Source organism: Carassius gibelio, chromosome B9 (assembly GCF_023724105.1).
Source record: "Carassius gibelio isolate Cgi1373 ecotype wild population from Czech Republic chromosome B9, carGib1.2-hapl.c, whole genome shotgun sequence".
NCBI lineage: Eukaryota > Metazoa > Chordata > Actinopteri > Cypriniformes > Cyprinidae > Carassius > Carassius gibelio.
Window position 1 is genome coordinate 31,220,573 of NC_068404.1, and position 25,133 is coordinate 31,245,705.

The following is a 25,133-nucleotide window of genomic DNA, read 5'->3' on the forward strand; positions in this document are numbered from 1 at the left end:
GTTTTTCACATGCATGCTTTTTAATGCTAGTTTAATTCTCAAATTGATCTGATACTTTCGTTTCACAAAAAGTAAAATTGTTCACTTTTTTAGGGCCTGACTGCCACCAGTTGAGTCAATGATTCAGTGAGTTCCTTATAAGGAAATATATTTGTAACCACCTAGTAATTTAAATGTATTATTTATTGCTTTACAATTAACATTTAAAGCTGCAGTAGGTAACTTTTGTAAATACATATTTTTTACATATTTGTTAAACCTGTCATTATGTCCTGACAGTAGAATATGAGACAGATAATCTGTGAAAAAAATCAAGCTCCTCTGGCTCCTCCCAGTGTCCTATTGCCATTTGCAGTTACTGACCGCTCCCAAGAAATCAACCAATCAGAGCTGCGGTCCGTAACTTGTGTTCAAAATGTTGAAAAAATTATATAATAAGCAAGTGCACCATGAATCCATTTTCCAAACCGTGTTTTTAGCTTGTCCTGAATCACTAGGGTGCACCTATAATAAGTGTTTATATTGGGACTATTTTAGATTGCTTCGGGGGTACCGCGGCGGAGTAACCCAGTACCTTTGTGATTCTTCATAGACATAAACAGAGAGAAGTAGTTCCGGCTACGATGTTCTTCCGCAAGAAGCAAGCAGTTCTGTTTATTAACCGCTAGAGCGTCAAAAGTTCCCTACCCCAGCTTTAATTTTATATAAGCTACAGGATCAATAGTGCTGCTATCAGTATTCTTGTAACATTGATTCATTACCCTTTAAACACAACCACATATCCTCCAAATCATCTCCGAGTGGATGGCAGCAAGGATCCAGGATCAAGAGATCATTCTTCATGGAGACTGTTCCACAGGTAAACTAACCCTAATAGCAAGAAATTAATTTTACAAAAGATTACATTTTTTTTCAATGTTTTGAACTTTGGGTTTATAAAATAATTATGAAGAAAAAATGTGACTCTCCAGAAATGCTAATGTGGCAAGAAGGGATACACAGTAGCAGACTACGCCACAATGGGAGTTACACCCAAAGAATTCGTTATCTTGTTCTAACACGCCAGCCAGCCATCTGTAAACTCGAGCTAACCACAGGTCCAATAATCATAGATCCCGGGTGAACAAAGCCACCAGGTACGACGAAAGTTCATACACAAGACATAACAGTAAAACATAAGCAAAACAGCAGTTGTTCAGCATCGATATAGCCAACTGGCGGCCGCACCCCCGGTTAAATAGCATTCCTTATGATTAACCGTTGCGTCACAGGCCCTGAGCTCTGATTGCTGATCACAGGGCGCACACTCAGCTGGTAAAAGGGCTGCTGCCAGACCGGGGATTCTGCGGCGCTACCGTAGACCTTGAACCAGGCAGACATCAGGTCGCTGGGCAGGTAAACAAGACAAGTCGCGTACCGGTGGCATCATTTGTCAAAAGAAAAGTCCCGGTTTATAAAGGGGAGTGGTCCTCGCGATTGGCTCAAAGTTAACTTCCCAGAACCACTCACAGCTGCAGCAAATTAAGCGTCACTTAGGGAGGCAGGAGCCAGATAACTGCATCCTGCTACACTAAGTTTTCTTCCCCATCATTTCTAATATGGGGTGCGTTTCCCTAAAACCAACTGTGGTCACAAGTTCCTTCGTTACCAATAGAGTTCAGTGGAACTAACGACCGTAGTAAGCTAACTGCAGATGTGATTTACATCATGTACGTCATGAGCAGATGCACACTTTGATCATAGCAGCAACCCACACAGCAAAGGAGTCCGTGGCGGACCCGCCCTCAAGCCGCCAGATCCGCCTGACTGTCAGATTCGTTTTCGCTGCGCTAACAGGATCGGCCCCGCCTCCAGGATCGGCCCCGCCTGCGCTTTTAATCAGCGGACCCAGAACAGATCACATACGGATCCGCACTTCGGACGCGCCTTAGATAACCGCCGTGTGGGAATTAGTCGGGATCTCCTTCGCGTGAAGTTCGGCTGCCAAGTAAGTGTAACGTTAAGATATATTTTATTAATGTTATATCTGTCATTGAAATATAATCTATCGGTGTTACCTGCTTTGTCGAAGGTTTTGGTAAAATTTTCGTGGATTTTGGTTGCCATTTTATTAGCCGTTGCAGTAGGCTTGTGTAGCATAAAGTAGCCCATGCTTTTAATTCCCATTACCCATATTCGAGCTCTATCGCGGACGTCCTATGTTAAGTTGTTTTAATTTGGGAAAGTATGTAGTCTAATTCATTGCAGTAACTTGGTGCTGGCTCGGTGCTAATGTTAGTTCTTTTGGACTGACAATCTGAACGTAGCCTATATCGGGATAATAAATAGAAGGAAGAATTGCAGTAAGAGCTAGAGCTCATTCGGATCTTTACCACATAACCTTAGGTTATTAATGTTAGTTTGTCAAAATTTTGCACTCTTTCCTGCTTACCAACTACTTCTTTATATGATTTTGCAGCTTCCATGTGTTTTTTCGTGGTTTATTAGTGTACAAACACATATCGTCACCTTCCTAAAATAATTGCCTACGTCATGTTTTGACAAAAATGATTTCTTTTGCATAAGATATCTTCTCGTGATGTAAAATTGCCCACATCCTCAGTTGAACAGATCGTGCAATTCTACCCCTGTAGTATAATCGCCTATGTCAAAAGTGTGACTTTTGTGTGCCTTATTTTGCCTAAGTCAAAAGAAGCAATTTTACAAGCTTTTCAAGATGGGTCCGTGTATCTTTTGGTCATTCGATTTTCTATTTAAAAATAAATAAAGATAAATGAGAAACGGTTTGATTTTCGTTTTTTTCGTTTTGTTTAAGAAACGGAAAACGAAAATTTAGCTGGATTTTTCGTATTTTTGTTTGTGGGTAAAAAATGAGATTATGCTTTAATATTTGTTTGAATGTGTGGGCGGCTCTGAAACGCCCCTTTCATCCCCTCTGTACTGCACCGACAAGTGGCAACCGCTGCTCAGGTTATCTTCACCAGGAGAGAAGGGGCAGACAGCAGAGTTTATTAATAATCCTGCGAATTCTTTGCTAGTGGTGCTTGTAAGATAAAATAATAATAATAATAATAATAATAATAATAATAATTAATTAATTAATTAATTAATTATTTTAAAAGTAGACATGTCCAGCTAGACATGGTTTGTCTGATGCATGAGCCTGGTTCATTTCTGACGTTTCAGAAAGAAGTTAATGTAGACCGAGATGGCAGAAAGCAAATCCTGTTGAGTTTTCATGTTATTTAGGGTGTCTTACGACCCAAACTGACGGAGCTAAAGCTCTTTCCTCTTGTTATCGGGATGGAAGCTGTGGATCGGGATCCGCCGATCGGAGAAGTGCAGCAGACTACACTCTACAAGATAAAGCTTCAGTTGCTGTTGTTTGTATAGCAAATGAAAACATGTTAGGCTGTGAGGTTTTTCTTAAACAGGCATAGAATAAAATTAGAAGGCTAAATAAAATCTGCACATTTCATGTCATTGTAGATCTTACAGTAAAATTCAAACGTCATTGAATAAATTAATTTCTGTTCGTCAAAAAAAAAAAAAAAAAAAAAAAAAAAATTATATATATATATATATATATATATATATATATATATATATATATATATGTATGTATATGTGTATAAGCTTGCAAGCACCACTAGCAAAGAATTCGCAGGATTAATAAACTCTGCTGTCTGCTGCTTCTCTCAGTTTGCGGTTGCCGCTTGTCGGTGCAGTACAAAAGGGATGAAACATTTTCAAACAAATATTAAAGCATAATCTCATTTTTTTACCCACAAAAATAGGCTTTATACCTTGTCTGTATTTTAAGGTGTTTTGTGACTTACTTTTAGATTTCTTCTTTGGCCACGATTGGTGAAGAGAGTGGCGTGGAACATCCTCTCTCGGATGTTCACAGAAGAAGTGGCCAAGACCATAAGCTCGAAGGGGGCAAATGGCAAGAGGGCATTCAGTCACATGTCGTCGAAGACACTAATGTACCGTAAGTCACTTTAAGTATTCAGCTGCAGGGAAGGGAAGGGAAGTGTAACGGCTCCCACACACAGCTGCGTGCGGTGCAATGCTGGGGTCGGCTGAAACTGTAAACGGTGTTGCCAGATTGGGTTGAGTGATTTACGCCCAATCATGATCGAAAACCCGTCCCCTTCATCAAAAAATCTGCCCCAACAACGATTCTGTCACAGATAAACAATTTAACTCCAATCTGCCCTACAATTTAACTTTATCTGCCCGCCTAAGCCGGTGTTACAATATATTCGGTTCCTGGAATATCTGATTCCAATGGGTGGAGCTACCATGAATATTCACGACACCATAGCGTGGCGGGGCGACAAATACAAGCGAGTGGAACATATTATTAGAGCTTCAGATGGTGTTTTGTTCTAAACTACTTCTAACTGTTCGTTTCTCACGAATGACTGAGATTAAGCTTTTTAAATGTCTATTATTGCATGTTTAAATAAATATTTACAAATATATTCTTGTGTTTTGATTCTGTCTCCCAAAGTTGTCTGTAGGCTATTATTGAAATAGCTTTTATATAATAGCATGATAGCTCAAGACAAATTAAAAAGTATTCTCATTTAAAGAATATAATATATATAATTTTTATAATGTAAAACAATATGCATGAAGTTATACCTGTCCTAAATATGGGTTAGGGTTAGGGTTAGGGTTAAAATTGATAAACAAAAACATCTGCCTCAACATATTTCTGTGTAAAAATTTAGTTTTTTTTAAAGCATTCATTCATTAACTCGAAATTACTTTTAAAGTAAGATACAGTGTCTTAAAATTACATATTTTATTCATATTCATCTGTAAAAACGAGAATGTTAGACAAGAGAAAAACATGGGATCAAGGACAAAATTAATACAGCAGGACCAATAAAATATTTACTATATTATTCAAATATGTATTTAGAAATGTACCTTTCCTTAATTTTTGTATACCCATGCCTTCTACACCAGTGTTTTTGTGTTCACTTGTTTACAAAAAGATTACATAAGAATGATAAAATTACTAAACTGATATGTAGGCCTAATTTTTATGATTAATGGTTAGTAATTATTATCAATTAATTTGACCAACGTTCTAAAGCATTGCTAGAGAAAACAATTGTTAATGCATCTGAAAGCTTAGCATTTATGACAACCTTTGATAAAGTAAAGGTTGTGTATCAAAAAGATTTTCAGTTGAGTCAGTATAAAGCAACATCCAAAGCATGCAACATGCAACTCCAAGGTCTTATGTTGACTTAAACAATCAGCCTATAATTTAAAGGTTATTTTAATAATATGCAGAAAACTTTGGGAGACAGAATAAAGACACAAGAATATAATATTTATTTAAACAGCAATCACACACCTTTTAAAAATACTAATCCTAACCTTCCCTGCGCTTGGCCTTCCTAACATGTTGTGGTCCCTAAAAGATATAGCATATAAAATTGTATTACTATAAGCTATAGGCCTATGTAATTATTCGTTAATTATGTTTAAATATGTAGATTACTTTTACTATTTACATAATCTGTTTATACAATTTATGTAAACTGCTTTTATTTATTTTCCATTGCAACTTTAAACAGGTCTAAAGAGTTTTTTTTTTTTTTCATGTAGCCTTGGCAACTAGCCTGAATAATATGCAGATGAAATGAAACTTGTCAACTCACCTCAACATGCCTTTTGCAATCACACACTGACAATTGATTGGTTGATTTGCAGAAACAGGCCAATCAGGATGCTCTCTGTCTGACATGCGCTTCGCACACACGCACATTGGCACACATACGCAAGGTCTCTCGCTCCCTCTACCTCCATGCCATGCGTGCGCTACACGGTTTGAAACACAGTATCTGTTTCGCATGCGTGCTTTTGCTCGCTCGGTCTAGATTCTGGGAGATTTTAACTAATTTGCGGGTCTCAGGGAGCCGCTTTCAATATGCGGGAGACTCCCGGAACTTCCGGGAGATTTGGGATGTCTGAGTAGTTAAGCTTAACTTCGTTCAACTTTATTACCTGTTTGAAATAAATAATCCATAAAACAAAACGAGGCGCTCACGCTAATAATTTCTGTTCCACTCACTTGTATTTGTCGCCCCGCCCATGCTATGGTCTCGTGAGTATTCATGATAGCTCCACCCATTGGAACCAAATATTTCGGGAACCGAATATATTGTAACACCGGCTTATTTTCCCCAGCCAACGAAGTCAAAAGATGCCCAATCTGGCAACACTGATTAATTCCAGCCAATAACTGGGCAGCCCGGGCTTAAGTCATAAGTAGCCTACCAAATGCATGCTGAATTTAAAACCTCATTTTGTGTCTACAGGTGCTGTACGTGCAAATAGTTTGTGTCGCACAGCCACAGACATTCAACGTTATGCCATTTCAGTTTTAATTTAAATAGTCTGTCGCAGGCTACATGTTGTTTTCCAATTCAGAGACCATGCCCTTTACAAATTCTATTGGCCTGGAGCCCAGTGTGTGTAAACCCCACCCACGATCAACTGCAAGATAGAATACAACCAACTTACTGCTCCTTTTCAATAATCCGACTTGCATTCCAATACTAAAAAAACGTATGTTTGCTACTTATGTCTCATGTCAACTGTAAATGGTTACATACAACTTAACAGATATAAAACACATTCCCATTTCCCAGAATTTCATTATAATCAGAAAACATCTCCTCTTGTAGTACTTACAACTAGTCTTGCTGATCCTATCACTTAGAACTGACACTGTTTAAAAACAGCACTCACTGATGCTCTTTTTGTACTCTACATTATATATATATATATATATATATATATATATATATATATATATATATATATAATTGTTGAGAGAATTGCCTTTAAAAGAAAACTGTGTAGGCTAGCATGTTAGTCGCTTTGGTTAAAAATGCGTCAGCAAAATGTAATGCAGCCTAATGTATCACATACCAAAACCCAGAGACACTAAAAGCCTCGGATTTCACAGCTATTTCTTCTCCTGGCATCTTTAACAAGGCACAGTTCAATCACGTTCACACACTGGATTCACAGCATGAATTTTGGATGAAGAGGATGTTATCAGGCAGTGTGGTGGAAAAAAGTGGCATTTCAGACGGAATTTTATGAACGGGTCCAAAACGGACCCGGAGCGGATATGCGGCTCATTCGCGGATCCAAAGCGAAGCCGGGGCGGATGTACCCATTTATGTACGGATACGCAAAGGGACCGCAGCGGTGTCGGACCGGATGTGCAAGTGGACGCAGTTTCGGATCCGCTTTCTGGATCCGTTCCGGAGTTCACTGTACCTCCGCGGCGGATGCGTTTCGTAGTCAGTTTGCTGTCTGGGTGGATTCTGATGTGATTTGTGTCACGTGCAGGTGCGATGGATCGCGCACAAGCCAATAGGGTGTCAGAATGGTATATGTTTATACTTCTCATCCAACCACAATCAAATTCACTACATCCGGATGGCGCAATTTATCTGGATAGGTTTTTTTTTTTTTTTTTTTGAATGATGACAAGCCGGAATGGAAACAAGCCGAAATGAAATAGCAATAACGAAGCTATTTGTAAAATGTAAGGCAGGGCTCTCAAGTCTCACGCATTGGGCGTGAGACTCACGCATTTCAACCCGTTCACACGCTCACACGCCACACCTTGTATTTCTCACGCACAGAGACATTACGAGGATAACGCCCACCAAGTTGCGGCGCTATTTTTGTAAACAGTGAAACAGGTAACGTAGAGGAATCAAGTGAGTTCCCCGAAGGCCCTGACACGCACCAGCTAAACGAATAAAAAAATATAGCTACCGATCAACCAATCAGAAAATAGCATTGCTGTATCCGGGTAAGATTTTTACAGGCTCGTGTGCAACACAGATCCAGACGCTCGCTGAAGTAGGTAACGTTACGGTTACAGACTTGTCAAGACAATGACACAGATTTTCACTATATGTTTTTTTTTATCAATATATTAATTTAACATTTTTTAAAAACAGTCTAAGATATGTTTTGGTCTGATGGTTATTATGACCCCGACACGCACGCAATTTTGGCCATTATACGTGGTCGGCCGTAGCTTTTGTGCCTATTATTAGCCCACTATTATTTTTTTATTGCCAAATTAACACGTTGAAGAGGATGCGGGGCTACTCTGATAGTTTTATATAAGAGACTTCTATAATAGGCCTATTCAAAATACTTGTATGGCAGTATCCATAATAGTTTGAATTATTTTTTGTTTTTTCTTTCCTTTTATTTTTACTGCACCTCATCCTGGTCCCCATTTTGAAAACGTTTTGCCTAGGCTATTTCATTATATTTTATCCAATGTATAATATTGATTATTGCATTCGTCTATTTCAAAGATGTCAGGGAAGAGGCAAAGGATCAATCTTTCATGCTTTGTTCTAAAAGATCTGGGCCCATATTCATAAAGAATCTTAATGCAAAAAGTAGTTCCTAGTGACAAAATTCTAAGAAAATTCTTAGAAATATGGGCGTTTACTTTTAAAATTAAAGAAAAAAATCCTAGTTAAGAAAAAAGTAATTCAGAAAGCATCTTATCCCTTAAAAGAGGTCTTAAGGTAAAATTTGTTATGAGCACAGACGAGGACTTTTAAGAGGCTTAAGAGTTTCTTTAGCAGAGGAGAAAATGGCAGAAAGATGAAGAGGCAGAAGAAATGTGTTGCAGACAATGGATGACAATGAGTTAATAAGACGGTATAGATTATATATAATTTAATATAATATAATTTAATATATAAATTAAAGTAATCACTACATTACGATATTTGGCAACTGGGAACATGCAACAATGCAATAGTGATGATTTGAGTCTGTCACAACCTTCTGTAAGCAGAGTGATCACACAAACAATTACAGCACTTTCAGAACATCTTATTGTGTTCGCAGTTCATTTCGTTTCCACTGGACATTCCCACCTTACAGGCTCAAAAAACTGCATTTATGAATATAGCAGGCTTATAGGTGCGCACAAGCAGGGAATGAACCGTTAATAGTTTGTGCTATACGCTCCCATGTCTGCTTCTTGCCCTTGCTGTGTCTGAATTTTCCTTTAAGAATGTCCTGGTGTTCATCCACTAACTATGGTAACAGTAAACACTGTTCCTCTGTCCAGTTTGGCTTTCTCGCCCTTCTTGGCTTTGATTCCATGTTTGATACATTAGAACCAACATTCAAACCGCCACTTAAATAGGACAGCAATCACTGTAATTAGAAAGAGTCGAGCAATTTTTATCATTCTAACCAATCAAATATCTTATAGGAAATTAAAAGCATGGTAAATAAAAAAATAGAATTCATATACACACATATAATGTGTGTGTGTGTGTGTGTGTGTGTGTGTGTGTGTGTGTGTGTGTGTGTGAGAGAGAGAGAGAGAGAACGGTCAAATAGGAAAAATTACGCATGTAAATTCAAAGTGAGAATTAGAATAGACCCTATACTTAAAATCACTCTTTTTTTCCTTCTTGGACTACCAACCAATCACAGTCTTCAAAAGATTGTGTCATACATAGCAACGGGGTCAACCCCGCCTCCTCACTAAGATGAACGTTTTTGTCTTTTCCTTAGTCAGAGTTGCTCTCAGATCGGTCCCGAATTGCTTTAAAGCTAAGACTCCTATGTAAAAGTTTTTAAGCTAAATTAAGAGTTTTCTGAGAGGACTTTCTTAAAATCATTATGAATGCGGGCCCAGCTCCCTAAAAAGGTGGCTAGGTCAGAGGAGGAGGCTGTGGAGAATACAGTAGGGGAGGGAGTGCCAGTAGAGGATGGGTGCATGGAAGAGACTGTGGAGGACCATAGAGGAAACAGTGGAGAAGCCACTGGAAACAGGGAAAAAGAGAGGGTTATGTAGAGCAGCCACCTGTAGGTGTTCCTTTAAGAAGGAGTGGTCAACACGATGGCCATTCATCACAATGGGAACCACCAGCTCTTTTTACTGGTGCTTAGTCTGCAGACAAGAGAACTCCTGTGTCCATCAAGGTGTGAGGGACATAAGCAGGGAGGCTTTCTAAAATAGCTGCATTAGTGTTAGTGCTCGCTCATTCAAATACCTATGCTGAGAGGGTTTTCTCCATGGTGGGATTAAACAAGACCAAAACCAGGAACAGCTTAGCACTTGATGGAACTGTGAAAAATGGCTGGCCTGGAACCACAGTGCTTCAAATGGGAGCCACCAACCCCTGGCCTCAAAACCAGCTACCAACACCTACAATAAACAACACTGACCATTTTCTCTCTCTCTCTCTCACACACACACACACACACACACACACACAAATAAATGCTGAATTAAATAAATATTATTTTATTTGTAAGAATATGTGTCATTTATGAGATCAGACACCCGTCCCCATCAAACCCCTGCCGCCATCGCGACCGCGGGCAAAATCTCACTCTGAACTCAGTTCAAAACTTGAGAGCCCTGGTAAGGAGTAGAAAGTACAGATACTTGCCTGAAAATGTAAGGAGTAGAAGTAAAAAGTCGTCTGAAAAATAATTACTCAAGTAAAGTATAGATACCCCAAATTTCTACTTAAGTACAGTAACGAAGTATTTGTACTTCGTTACTTGACACCTCTGTCAATAACTCTGATCTATGGCGAGTTTAAGCGCGCGCGCGCGCACACACCCCACCCAGCAAAAACTCGTTGAAAAGACGTAGAAAAGACGTCATTGGCAGTCGTCTAAACAACGTTAAAATTTAGTTGAAAGGTGAAACGACGTCTTTTTCATGTCGTCAAAAAGACGTCTATAAACAGACGTCCAAATTACGTTAAAATGTGGTTGAAAAGTGAAAGGTGAAAAGACGTCTTTTCCAGACTTAATTACAACCATGAATTATTTGTCATATACAGTGGTGGACAGTAACGGAGTAGCTTTACTTCGTTACTGTACTTAAGTAAATTTTTCAAGTATCTGTAGCTTTACTTGAGTAATTTTATTTTTAGTAACTTTTACTTCACTATATTCCGAAGCATAAAATCGTACTTTTTACTTCACTACATTTCATAAAACATATCGTTACTCCCTATAATATATCACGTGCTCCGAGACGCAAGCGCGGTGTCTGATTCATCATGAATGAACTGAGTCTTTTCAAAATAAACCTTTAAATCGGATCGCGAATCGCACCAAACGATTCGTTTAGGAATTAGAATGATCCAATTGCAGCTGTTCTGGAGTCGACCACTCACTGATTCAAATGAACCGTTTAGTGCGAGTCTCCAGAAGTAAGAACCGGGAGATCTTGTGAGCGCGCGTGCGTCTGATGTTGCTTAAAGTAAGTTATTAATGTCGAAATATTGGATTAATTATTGTAACTGAAAATCATATTTAGGTAAAAATTTTCAGTTGTTTGGGAACTAAATCCGTTGTAAAGAGTGATCTATTTAAGCCCACTGAAATGCTCGAGTGCAGACACATCAATTTTAGGTAAAAAAAAAAAACTTTAAATAACACAGATTAAATACAATAACTCATGCACGTTCAAATTCCCCGCTGCCATAATGTTAACAGTTTTATTAAAATGTCCTATGTGACGTCTGTTTTTATATTGTTTATCAACAGTAACGTTATACATATGTATATTGTTTGGATTAACTAGACGAGTAACGTTAGACAGACATGAATGTTTATTCATAACCGTACTGAAAATAAGTAAATATTGTTAGCTGATGCTAACTGTCTAGCTAACAAGCTTGTTGGTGCTAAGTTGAGGTAATTTTTATAAATAATGTCCAAATATTTTTATTCAACCACCTATATATATATATAGAGAGAGAGAGAGAGAGAGAGAGAGAGAGAGAGAGAGAGAGAGAGAGAGAGAGAGAGAGAGAGAGAGAGATTACATCTGGGTAGAAAAGAAAGGATGTGATGTTCAGAACATGGTAACTACAGTAATTATTAAAGTGGGAAGAGATGCACCCCGTTTGGCCAGGGTAGTTTTTAAACCATAGACAAGGTTTGAGAAGGAAAAAATAATTATGAAAATATAATTATATATGTTCTTCCTAACTTCAGGCCTTATTATCATGTCATATATAAAGTTACAGTACAGACCAAAAGTTTGGACACACTTTCTCATTCAAAGAGTTTTCTTTATTTTCAGGACTAAGAAAATTGTAGATTCACACTGAAGGCATCAAAACTATGAATTAACACATGTGGAATTATATATGGAATTATATTAATAACAAAAAAGTGTGAAACAACTGAAAATATGTCATATTGTAGGTTCTTCTTTTGCTTTGATTACTGCTTTGCACACTCTTGGCATTCTCTTGATGAGCTTCAAGAGGTCGTCACCTGAAATGGTCTTCCAACAGTCTTGAAGGAGTTCCCCGAGAGATGCTTAGCACTTGTTGGCCCTTTTGCCTTCTGTCTGCGGTCCAGCTTACCCCTAAACCATCTGGATTGGGTTCAGGTCCAGTGACTGTGGAGGCCAGGTCATCTGGCGCAGCACCCCATCACTCTCCTTCTTGGTCAAATAGCCCTTGATGCCTTCAGTGTGACTCTACAATTTTCATAGTCATGAAAATAAAAAAAACTCTTTGAATGAGGAGGTGTGCCCAAACTTTTGGTCTGTACTGTAACTTTGATGTTCTGTAAAACAAACTTTAAATTACTTTGTTCTTATTGGTGAAAAACAGATGGTCATCTGTTTTCTCTCAGGTACATCACAGTGTAAGCTTCACAGTGAACATTACTCTCGTCAGCGTAGTCCATATCAACAACAAAAATATATCTTGACTCCATATAGTGGTTATTTTGGAAAAAATCCCAGGTATTTTGAGCAGTAGGATTATAAAAAAATATGTGCTAATATAACATTAAATTAAGTAGCCTATATAAAATTGCAAACATCTATCTTTCAGTACTTTTTTACTTAAGTACAAAAAAAATTGAGTACTTTTGTACTTTCACTTGAGTAAGATTGAAAAAGGAGTACTTTTACTTTTACTGGAGTAATATTTTACTATACGTATCTGTACTTTTACTCAAGTACTTGATTTGTGTACTTCGTCCACCACTGTATTCCTAATTAGTGAAAATAAGACAATTCAAAGTATATTGACACATTTATTGACACATTACATCTTTCATGTAAAATCTTGATCACATCTTAAGCTTCCTTTGATTAAACAGACCGTAAAAACAGTAATATTGTGAAATATAACTACAGAAATAATTGTTTTCTATGTGGATGCATTGTAGAATGTAATTTATGCCTGTAAACTGAAATTTTTAACACAATTACTCCAGTCTTCAGTGTTACATGATCTTCAGAAATCATTATAATATACTGATTTGCTGCTCAAGAAACATTTCTGATTATTATCAATGTTTTTGTGGAAACCATTACATTTGTCAGTATTTTTTTAATAGACCTTGCAAAAAAGTAGTATTTATTTAGATTTTTTTTTTTAAATCAATTTAAAAGTCTTTACTATAAACTTATCAAATTAATCCATCTTTCTGTATTAATATAATTTTTCAAGACAATAAACTATGACCAATTATAACATTAGAACAACCAAAATGTAAATTCTGTCATTAATTACTTACCCTCATGTTGCCCCAAACCATGTTGCAGAACACAAATTAAGATATGTTTTTAACAGATTCCTTGTGTACGCAAAACAACAACATCAAAAATAATCTATTCAGAAATTATGAATCCCCAATGGATTTTCACAAAAGCACCAGCTCTCATGCCAATGCAACACTGATGCATCATGGTGCTTGTGTGAATGCGTTATTTTATATTTAAAATAATTCTCAGATTTCATTAAAAAGTGCTGCATTTATGTTTCAAAGATGACCAAAAGTCTGGCTTGGAACAATATGAAGATAAGTGAGGAAAATCTTTGGTTTAAAAAACACAGTAGGTAAATGGGGTTCCCACAGGGACACCAGTAGATCGCTGTCTGATCTCTGATCTGCTGCTTCTTCTGCTCCTTCCTCCGTCCCAATTCAGGATTAATGAGCCACGGCAGATGTTTCCACTTTGAATGCTTTATCCTCACTGTTTTTTCTCCAGCATCTAAAGTGAGAAATAAAACAGTAACTAAAATGTAAATTAATAATACAAAAACAATGGTTGTCCAAAATGTACAAATTAAAGTGTACTCGTTCTTCATGAGGTATTATTAACTAATCATTATGTCAGGGGTTGTCAGCACTGGCCCTTAAGGTGAGACTTGGGTTTCTGCAGAGTAAAAGTGGGCGTTTATGACTTAGTGTGTGTATTCAAACTGCTGGGTGTTTCTAAATCATGCAATCAAAATGATCCCCCTTACCTAAACCCCACCCTAAACCTACCGTCACTATGATGTCAGCCAATCAGGTATCATGGTCTAAAAACACCCTGATCTGGTAACTCCCATTACTTTCCTGCAGAGACCTATGCTTGGCTTAAGGTCCACTGTCATGCAGAGTTTACGTCTCAATCAGCTTCACAGTTTGCCAAGTTGTGAATATATTGTGTCATAAATGTAGGTACTGGTAAGAACTGTGGCTCACTATACACTGGTGGCTATTTCTGTCCTCATTGTACAACATCACTACTGACATTAATGCACAACAATAAAACTGATATCTTTCTTTTAATGCTATTTACAGCACATTATGATAATGTGCAAGATTTAATTAATAAATTAATTGGAAATGTTTACTAGATTAGACATTAACTGTCTAGTGATATGTTTATGCTGAAATAAATTATTGGTTTGTGTTTTAAAGTCTAATACATGTAATCGTATAGTAAATTATCAGTGCACCGTAAAAAGAAAATTGTGATTGAGGCAACCTTTCACCACTGACTACTGAGCAACGGACCTGAGTGATTCACACCCAGAGTTTACGTCCACACCTGATCACACTCACCTGTTTGTGACTCTTATAGTTAGTAAGACTGAGGACCTTGATTAATGTGTTCAGGTGCACTGCACTAGGTTGGTGTAAAACTCTGCATGTAAGTGGACCTTAAGAGACAATGTTGAGATCTCCTGCAATATGTTCTGAACATTCACTATAAAGAGGCAGAATGACTTACAACACTGGTGTCCAGTCCTGGGCTGGAGGAGCACCGTTCTGCAGAGTTTCTGCTGATCCTTGATCGGCTGCTCAGGTCTGCTTAACTGGGGTTGGAGCTAAACTCTGAAAAAAGAGAAGACTACCAATATTATAATGTTAAAAAGTTAAACAAGGTTAAATAATTTGATCCATAAATATGCATAACATCTGAAAATGCACAAAGATGACAAGAAAGAACTTTCAACACACTGAAAAATAAGAAGCAATATTAAGTCACACATGCATTTTCTTTTCTTATTATTCCTCTTGCAGTAAGTTACAATTACCTTGTGGTTTATCAATGATTTTCAGTCTCTGAAATAGAAAAGATCTATCAATGATGAACTATTATTTACCCCGTTAGTGGTGAGCATAACATATTTATTTTAAATAAATTTTTAAATAATATTTTCTATTTCTCTTCCATCTTTATTTGACCCTCTAACTTTAACACTCACTATTCTAATTATATTCTTAAAAAAAAAAAAATCTAACTACCTTTCTAATCTTTTTGTATTATATTTTCTTTTCATTTATTATGCAATTGTGTGTGTATGTGTGTGTATATATATATGTGTGTGTGTGTGTGTGTGTATGTGTAAAGACCTCTAACTAGCTTGCTCTATTCTTTTATTTTTTTATTCTATCTGTTTTATTTTTATTTATTATATTAGTTAAAATCCCATGCTACGTGTACTGTATTAACCTAACTGAGACTTGTTATAGCACTTATATATCATTGCTATTTTTGTTGTTTTTGATTGCTTCCACTGTCTTCATCTGTAAGTCGCTTTGGATAAAAGCGTCTGCTAAATGAATAAATGTAAATGTAAATACATGATAAATCTGACCCTTAAACGTTTGAATGGTAGTGTATGTTTGAGGTATTACTTACTAGTCATATGTTTCATAATGTCTAAAAAATGTTCTTCAGCTGGATACACGCACAGCCATCAGCATGGAAGAATCTAGAACATAAACAATCTGTCATTCTGTCAATCTGTCTAAGCCAACAATATTTATTATACAATGCCATGTTTATTATAAATAAACTATAGCAGAGGTGAAATGCAGAAAAGAAAATTAATTTACAGATTATACAAAAAAATTAAAAGAATAATAACAGAATTTAAAGTTTTAGGTTTACTAACCGAGTAATACTCTTACAGTGTGGACATCAAAATAACTAACAGGCAAACAAACACAAACACACACAAACATTATGAAAATATTATATAAACACATACATATATAAGAAAATTACAGATTCATGCTGATGTAGGCGAAATATATTGTGAAAAATGCATATAAAGTTACCACTTGTAGTTAGCATTACAGTTGAGATGCTAACAGACTTTTTCAGAAGACACTGACCATTTCTCTAGTAGTACATTTTCAACGAAAGCGTGTCATTTACATTAAATAAAGTTTCAGGGACACTTTTATGTAATATTTGTGTAATTTAGGGATTAAATTTACCTGAAATTAGTGAAAACAACCATGAGAGACAGCGTCCGTTCAGCTGCTTGACGGTTGAGCTGCGCCCCGTTTCCATGGTGACTTCCTCAGCTGCAGTTCAGCGCTTGACCATCAAGTGTTTTCAAAATATATTTCAATATATTTAACAGTGCTTCAGACATGATGTCTAATATATTTCTTCACTAGTTTATGTTAATGGCTTTGTGGTGCGAAATAAAAGTTTTTTTTCTGCTAAATTTGGACTAACCCAGATAGCACACGTATGTCTGCAAGATGTCTGTTAAAGATCTCTTGATCTGGAAAGCATCTAAAGCCCATCTACATCTGTTTTTGGGCTAAATTTGGATTTAAAAATAAATAAAAAGACGTTAAATGTTGCTTTTTGGTCTTAATTTGGACCAAATCCGACGGACCAATCGAAGACCAATTTTCAACGTCGCTTTTTGGGCTTAATTTGGACCAAATCCGACGGACCAAATGAAGACCAATTTTCAACGTCGCTTTTTGGGCTTAATTTGGACCAAATCCGACGGACCAAATGAAGACCAATTTTCAACGTCGCTTTTTGGGCTTAATTTGGACCAAATCCGACGGACCAAATGAAGACCAATTTTCAACGTCGCTTTTTGGTCTAAAAGATGGCCATGACGGGCCGACTTGATTTAGACCAGAAAACGACGTCCAGATTACGTCTGGTGCTGGGTGGGACACACACACACACACACACACACACACATATCGTTATAAATCACTGAGGCTGTATACTCTGTGAAATTAATCTCTTTCTTTCTTTGTACGTGCATCTGAGCAGTAGCGGTTTTAGGCACGGGCGAACCGGGCAGCCGCCCGGGGCGTCATTTTTTCGTGACACATTGGGGGCGGCATCACGAGCAGATAAACAAAAAATCATCTGTGTCGCGAAGCGGTTTTTCATCATTTATATAATTTCACTGTGTGTGGAATTGGCAAATCGGCGCTCCCTGCAGCTGCCGGCGCCCCTGCTTGCTGAAAATGTACACTGAAAATGCGCACAGAAGCTTTGTGTTGTGGGGCGAGAGGCGCGCGGCGTGCGACATTTCACCTCTGGGTCTCTCTCAAATGGCACGGACAGGGCGGGGGTGGACGGGGACGGGGGATCCACACTAGTAATATAATTAATAATAGGCTAAAGTCAGTCACACACCTCGACTTTCTTCCAAATAACGCACATTTCATTCATAATGTTATAATACAGGCCTATAGTTCCTGCAAATGAAACTAGGTAATACAAAACGATTATGCGGTCATCAAGGTGAATTGGTTTAGTCTTGACTTCTGGTCCTGAGTGACAGTTGGGGGGATGGGAAATCTGTTGATTGTCGAGTGCCAAATAAACAGAGATGGAGAAGAAAAGGTCAAAGCCAGGTGCCCAATTTCGAAAAAAAAAGAGAAGAAGAAGAGGAGAAACGAGCAAAAGATAAAGGTATGCAACTATTGTCTCTGTATGATTATAGTATCCATTTCATGAATGAAGGGCTAATGTTAATTAGTGGTGGGTATAACTCTTTGTTAACCTTTTTGCTATGATGCTTGCTATTCTTATACAACAATTATTTGGTTTCAACTCAATCACGAGATCTAATTTATAATATTGTGCTTTGCAATAAAGCTGTTACAAGTTCAGTTATGATTTCCATCATTTTTTTAACGTTAGGCCCTGTAAGTAACCAACGGCATTTTCAAATCTGTAGGTTAAAGACGAACATTTGCTATTTATTTGCTACACAGTATGCTAAGTATAGTTTCCTAAGTATAGTTTTACAAGTCATAACTGAAAGTGTGTCATGCGTATAATTTGAGGCAGTAACCTAATGGCACCTCCATGAAAGTTAGATTAATATACAAATTTTGGTTGAAAAATATCTTGAAACCCAAAAAGTTTTTGGTGATTAAAAAATAAAATCCCATTGTTTTTGCCTATACATATAATTTAAAGTAATTTTATTTTTTAAACAACTGAGTCCCAGTGACCATAGCATAACATGAATAAAATATAATTTTTCAATATATATATATATATTTTTTACTATTTGTTTCTATGCTCTAAACAATCTGATGATATGGGGGGAAATAATAAAATAAATAAATGTTTTTTTTCCGGGTCTAGGAGGATATAGCGTGTAATGACAGCCAGTTAGTGTGTAAGAGCATGTTTATGTAACCCTTCTATTATGTTTTGAGTCAGTTTGACCCCAGGCTGTTTTAGCTTTATAAAACATTATCCTATGGTCTTTTGATTTCAAATGCAGTTCAATTGCAATTTCAGGGGCACTTCTAAAATATTTTGGAGCATCCTCTGCCACTGGTCAGGATGAGCCAACCACCTCCTCCGCTACACATGTCTCCACAAATATCTGATATTGAGGATGAAGACCTCTTTTCCTCTACTTCTCCCCAGCATGAGCTTTCAGGTGTGCATATCATGTGTGTTTGTGTGTGTGTGTGTGTGTGTGGGCTACAAGACAACTGGACAACTGCAATTTAATGTAACTTTAATATTTCTGATAATTTATGAGTAGGACTGTGTTTTTTCACTGCTATGTGTTTTGAGTAATATGCCAATATGCTGTCTGATAGAAATGCCTGGATCTGAACCCCCACTTAGTCCCACTGGTGAGGATGAGCCTCTGTCAACTGACTCTGCTCACTGGCCCTCACTGGGGGGGGGGGGGGGGGGGGAGCTGGTGCTCGAAAGGGGTCTCGCCCAGGGTGTATTTCAATCTAGAACCGCCACTGCATCTGAGCTTTGTTTATGAAGAGAGAATTTGCGGAAGCGCACTCAAAACTGATGCCTTTCAGCGATGACTCACTTTAAAAACGCCTAAAATTAAATGTGGTGCAACATGCAGATCTTAATTTGATTCCATAGTCGACAATGTTTTATTTGTTTATCATTAGTTGCTGTTAAGATTAAACGAATGTCGCTCTCGTTAAAAAAAAAAAAAATACAGATTTTAATTACTCATTTATGAATCAAATCATCAAGATACAAAAATTAAGATTTAAGTAAAATATGCTGAATATATAATTTTGTACAAATATGTATAAAAATGCTATAAACGCAATAAATGCTATAAGACGCAAAACGTGAAACTGCAGTCTTATTAGCCAGGCTGTTCGCATGTGTTAAAAGGTTAACTTGACAGTCCCATATATTACGATTTGACAAGCTGATCGTAAAAGTATGCTGAAGTGACTCTTTATGGTTAGCCATGAATGTATATGTATTAATTTATGAAATAGAGTATTTATTTAACTGCTCGTGTAATTTTATCTGATTTCCATGCTCCTTATGCTACATTTATTTCTTTGTTACTTTTACAGATGACTGAGGCAGAAGAAGAGAAAGACGAGTACAGTGGAAAATGATTATAAACATTTTGTAGTTAGTTGGTAGTAATTTATATTTATAGGTAATTTATAGTTAATTTATTTGTTCATGCTACATGCTTGCTTTTGTATGTTTATATATAATTATTTATTATATATAACTCATTCCTATATTATATATATTTTATTTATTGATGATTAAATGTTTTGGAATTCGACAATAAATCTATGATTATGAACATGGATTGTGGACTTATTTATTTATATAGATTTATTGTTGTATATGTAACTATGTACCAATGGAGGAAAAAGGTAAGAATTAATAAACGTGATGAATTGGGTTAGGTTCCCATAACGTTCCCCTAACGTTCCCATAACATTAGTCTAACGTTCCCCTAACGTTAGTCTAACGTTCACCTAACGTTAGTCTGACGTTCTACAAACCAGAAACTAACGTTCTATTTCCGTAAAGAAAACTTTCCTGGCTAACCAAAAACTAACCTTAAAAAATAACGTTTTGGGAACCAAAAACTAACGTTCCCAGAACGTTCTGGGAACCAAAAATTGTTAGTAGGGTCAGACCTTCCCCAGACAGCAAGGGTTCTCCTGCGGCGAAGACACAGAAATGTAGTAAGGACATTGTTAAAATGCTCAATGGATCATTAATATCTTATGTGTAACAACAACGTATAAACTTGCCTTATCAATCTGTGATTGGTGTCTATGTGAATCATAGATTTAGGCCTTTACGCTCTTGATTATCAGCATGGATTTTAGCTGATAGCTGATAGTTACTGATCGACTATCAATGCTGATTAATCACCAAAACTGATCAATCAGTCAACATCTATTATTCATTTCTTTTGAAACAGAAATCCAGAAATATATCCAAGCTATTTCATCCTCAGAGAACTCTAAATCTCTTCAGATGATAAACCTGTGCCAGTGTTTCATTTATTTTGGTGAATATTAAGTCTATATTCTGTATTTCATTTCTAATTGATAATGTGCTTTGATTCTCATTTTATTTGAATAGGTACTTTTACATATGTTTTCATACCTTGGCAATAATTATTATTTTTCTTTTTTATAATTTAAAAAAGTTAAATATTTCTTGGTGACACTCAATATGTCAAGTTAATTTAGAAAATAAAAGTTTTGAAGTGTATTTTAATCAAGATACAGCAGGGCACACATTTCTCATGATGATATCAAGTGGAAGTCCCTCTTCTCTTTTAATAAAATTAAACACATACATACAAAGGTTACACACTCAAATGTTAGACTGGATTAAAATATAAGAAAATGTACAAGTGATGAGTTTTCTATTTCTGAATTTCAGGATACACAGTTATGATGATCTATATTAAATCTGGACAGCTCAGGATATAAGCCCATCACTGAAAATATCACATAGATTTTCTTTGTTTTCAGTGCTGTATAAACATATCAACTATTTTCTTAATGTCCTTTGGATAAAAACGTCTTTTGCTGAATTAGTTTAGTTTCCTTGAAGCTTGTTTCTTCTGTTCATCAACACTGCTCCACACATTACACTTCCATGCATTCATTTAACTTCACATCACTGATTCCTGTAGCAGCTCTTATTCACCATCAGCTGATCCTGAGGAAACTGAACTGACGTCTAAATACTGAGAGTCCTACAATAAAACACACAGACAGTCAGATATGAGTATGAGACATTACTGCTGTCACATCACATCAGCAGATCCAGCTCAGAAACACACAGTATATTCATATTACAGTCAGAGATATGAATCAGAGTATGTGAGCGGAGCGCGGAGTGGAGCGTGTGATTTTGACTGGAGCGAGGAGCAGATCTTTTAAAAGTCGGAGCGTCGTGGTTTTCACTCGCTCCAAGATCGCTCCAGCACCGCTCCGTCACGAGAACAATTCATGCCAACAGCCCGTAATATAACTGGATATTTAACAAGAAATCACATGTTAAACATATTTAGCTAGCTTGATAGATAAGGATCACTCAAATCAGAAAGAATGTGAAGGCTATGACGGCGATATGGACATGAGCGGGAAGTTATAGTTCTCAAGGATGTTTGATTCTTCTAAATACTGAATATTTTCAGCTGAAAGCATGATTTAAACATGTAGACTACTACAACACTTAATTATTCACACGCAGACACTTTCTCAATAATGCATTCAAACAAATGTAATCTTACAGAGCTACTTCATCTGTATCTGATTTTGATTGAGCAGAAATCTGTAGAAGAAATGCATCGATCCGTAGTAAAATAACTGGAGAAAACTTTCATCACAAACTAAAATTGCACTGCAAAAACCAGAAATTCTAACGTTTAATGCAGACATATGATATTTGTCATGTGGTAGCGGGCATGTACTGGCCATCGGGACTACCGGGAGATTCCCGGTTGGGCCGCGGTCTGGTTGGGCCGGTGCGTTATGTATTTTGTTTTTAAATCATTATTAATCGCAAATATATTCGTAAGTATATTGTATAATCCAATTCCGGCCTTATATGTCTCTTTCATGAAGCCGCATGATGCTGCGAGACGTGACGTGTTCACTGCTCATTGGCCAATCAGAATCAAGTTCTAGCCTTGAAAAGCGGCCACATTACAACTGCAATGAAATTCAATGTTAAATGATAAAATATCTAAGCGTAAAGGAGGGGCTGAAAGTTGAGAGAGAGAAAACGACAAGCACTTGAGGCAGATGCCACCAAATGTGTCAAGATAAATAAATTATTTGCTGGAAGGCAAAAGACTTAAGTGAAGATATCAACAGGGACTTGACTGCTGAGGTCAGACAGAAATGTAATGATACACGGAGGCTACTGCATTGTTTTGTTTCAAAAAGTTAGGATATTCCTGCTGTAATATGCCACCACTCACTGATCTATATAAATTAGATTTAAAGTTCTCAGCTCTCAGGTTCTGTCCATTTTATTACAAAATTCAGACAATATCGTTTTGGCGTTAGAAAATTTGACGTGACAGATCGCTTTCCAATCATCTGTTACTTTCTGTTTAAAGATACAGCACAACTTCCCTAAATGTATATATGCCTCATAAATAATATCGATCAATCATTCATCAGTCAAAACGGCAGGAGAACAATTATGTCTCAGAACTTTACATTTACCTCAAGAAAGCCATTTAAAAACCATAGCAGGTTAGTTGAGAAATAGCCACAAGAAAGGAGTTTTTTGCTTAATATGTGCACTATAGTACATATTTATTATATTTTCACCTGTCATTAAATAATAGTTATTATAATGAAAACTGCATTATATTTATAACTAGTTATTTTTAACCTTTAATAATACCAGCTGATGCTCGATGTCTCTGTATATTTACAGCATTTATGTGAGATACATTATTTTTGTAATAAATTGAGAAAAAAATCCCTTAAAGTGCCAGGCAGAAGCCTTATACCTACTGTTGGTCTGTGTCATTAATGTGAACAAAAGACAGAGAGAAATAACTCACTGCTCTTGACTAACAGCTTTAACAAGGATATGTATGTATGTGTGTGTGTGTGTGTGTGTGTGTGTGTTAAGTGAAGTATTTTACACTTGATTATGCAATATCTGTACCTGCAAACAGTGCTATTTATGATAATTCTTTCTTATTTTATTACTGACTGTTCACTTGTCTTCATTAATGTTTGAACTTAATAGTTAGTCTTTTATTGTAGTATTGAAATTGGAATTGTGAAATGAGATTGCAGTTTATTTACAAAGAAAACAATAGCAATTTCATTTTTATTTATGTATTTATTTTTGGCAGGGCAAGTACAGTTTTGAACCCTTGCATCGAGCTCTGCATTTGAACATATAAGCCAGTCTACTTCAAGGATTTTTAAAGGCCTTTGATTATGTTAAGAAAAATTTTAAATAAATCACTACACAATGTTCTTTGTCTCAATTACTCTTTTATTTTATTGTAGATCAGTGGTCTTTATAAATCACGTTTACAGTAGATCAGTGGTCTTAATACTAGCCTACTATAAGCAGCCAACAAGTCCGAGGTGATTTCTTTAAATGAATATATATATATATATATATATATATATATATATATATATATAAAAGTGTTATGTTGCAGCACATGAAATAGTTACAGCAGAAAGTGTGTACCCTAAGCATTAATATTTTTATTAGAATAATAAAAAGCACATTAACTAAGACCTTTAGATATTTAAAATAAAGCCTGATAAAACCATTTGCATTTTCTTTGTTCATTATTTTTTAATAGTTTTTTCTTGGTTTTGATAGTAATACATTCTAATCAGAGAAATTGTTGACGCTCCACTCCGCTCACATACTCTGATCTGTGAAAAGTGAAAGTGAAAGTGACATTCAGCCAAGTATGGTGACCCATACTCAGAATTTGTGCTCTGCATTTAACCCATCCAAAGTGCACACACACACACACACACACACACACACACACACACACACACACACACTGTGAGCACACACCCGGAGCAGCCATTTATGCTGCGGCGCCCGGGGAGCAGGGCACCTAAGTCGTGGTATTGAAGGTGGAGAGAGAACTGTACATGCACTCCCCCCACCCACAATTCCTGCCGACCCGGGACTCGAACTCACAACCTTTCGATTGGGAGTCCAGCTCTCTAACCATTAGGCCACGACTTCCCCTGATGAACAACTGATCATAGATTAATAACATTTGATCAACAACTCTCTCTTTATCAATACAATAACATGATTGATCAACAACTCTCTCTTTATCATTTACACACAGAGACACTGGAGGAGATGAACTTATTCATAGATCATCACAGAATTAAACAGTTTAAAGAACAGAAACTAAAGTGGAGCTGAATTATTATCTTATGTTCTCCAAATATGTCTGTTACTAAATTTTAGCTATTTTAAATAATAATATACTCACAGTATAATAATGTATCCAGTTTATAACGTGGATCATCTTTCAGATCAGAGAGTAACTTCACTTCTGATTGTCCTAGTTTATTCCAAGTCAGATTCAGTTCTCTCAGGTGTGAGGGGTTTGATCTCAGAGCTGAAGTCAGAGCAGAACAACCTTCATCTGTGACGTCACAATCCCACAACCTGTAGAGAACAATGACACAGTGTTAATTGTAGATGAAGTGTGTGTAGTTTGTTATTGACTCTGGTC

At 36.6% G+C, this 25,133-nt stretch overlaps 1 protein-coding gene and 3 long non-coding RNA genes across 4 annotated transcripts in view; 3 read left to right on the forward strand and 1 right to left on the reverse strand.

Annotated features, from left to right (window-relative positions):
• LOC127964884 (NACHT, LRR and PYD domains-containing protein 12-like) overlaps positions 1-25,133 on the reverse strand; it is a 1,383,583-nt gene that overhangs the window by 569,874 nt on the left and 788,576 nt on the right. The gene's annotated exons all lie outside the window — the stretch shown is intronic.
• LOC127964976 (uncharacterized) overlaps positions 1-25,133 on the forward strand; it is a 385,149-nt gene that overhangs the window by 209,505 nt on the left and 150,511 nt on the right. The window lies entirely within an intron of this gene.
• The window catches only part of LOC127964989 (uncharacterized), a 193,978-nt gene that overhangs the window by 164,429 nt on the left and 4,416 nt on the right, over positions 1-25,133 (forward strand). The gene's annotated exons all lie outside the window — the stretch shown is intronic.
• On the forward strand, positions 1,756-6,405 carry LOC127964985 (uncharacterized). Its single transcript, XR_008155221.1, has 3 exons — positions 1,756-1,987; positions 3,846-3,994; positions 6,348-6,405. It is a non-coding gene; the product is annotated as an uncharacterized LOC127964985 (long non-coding RNA).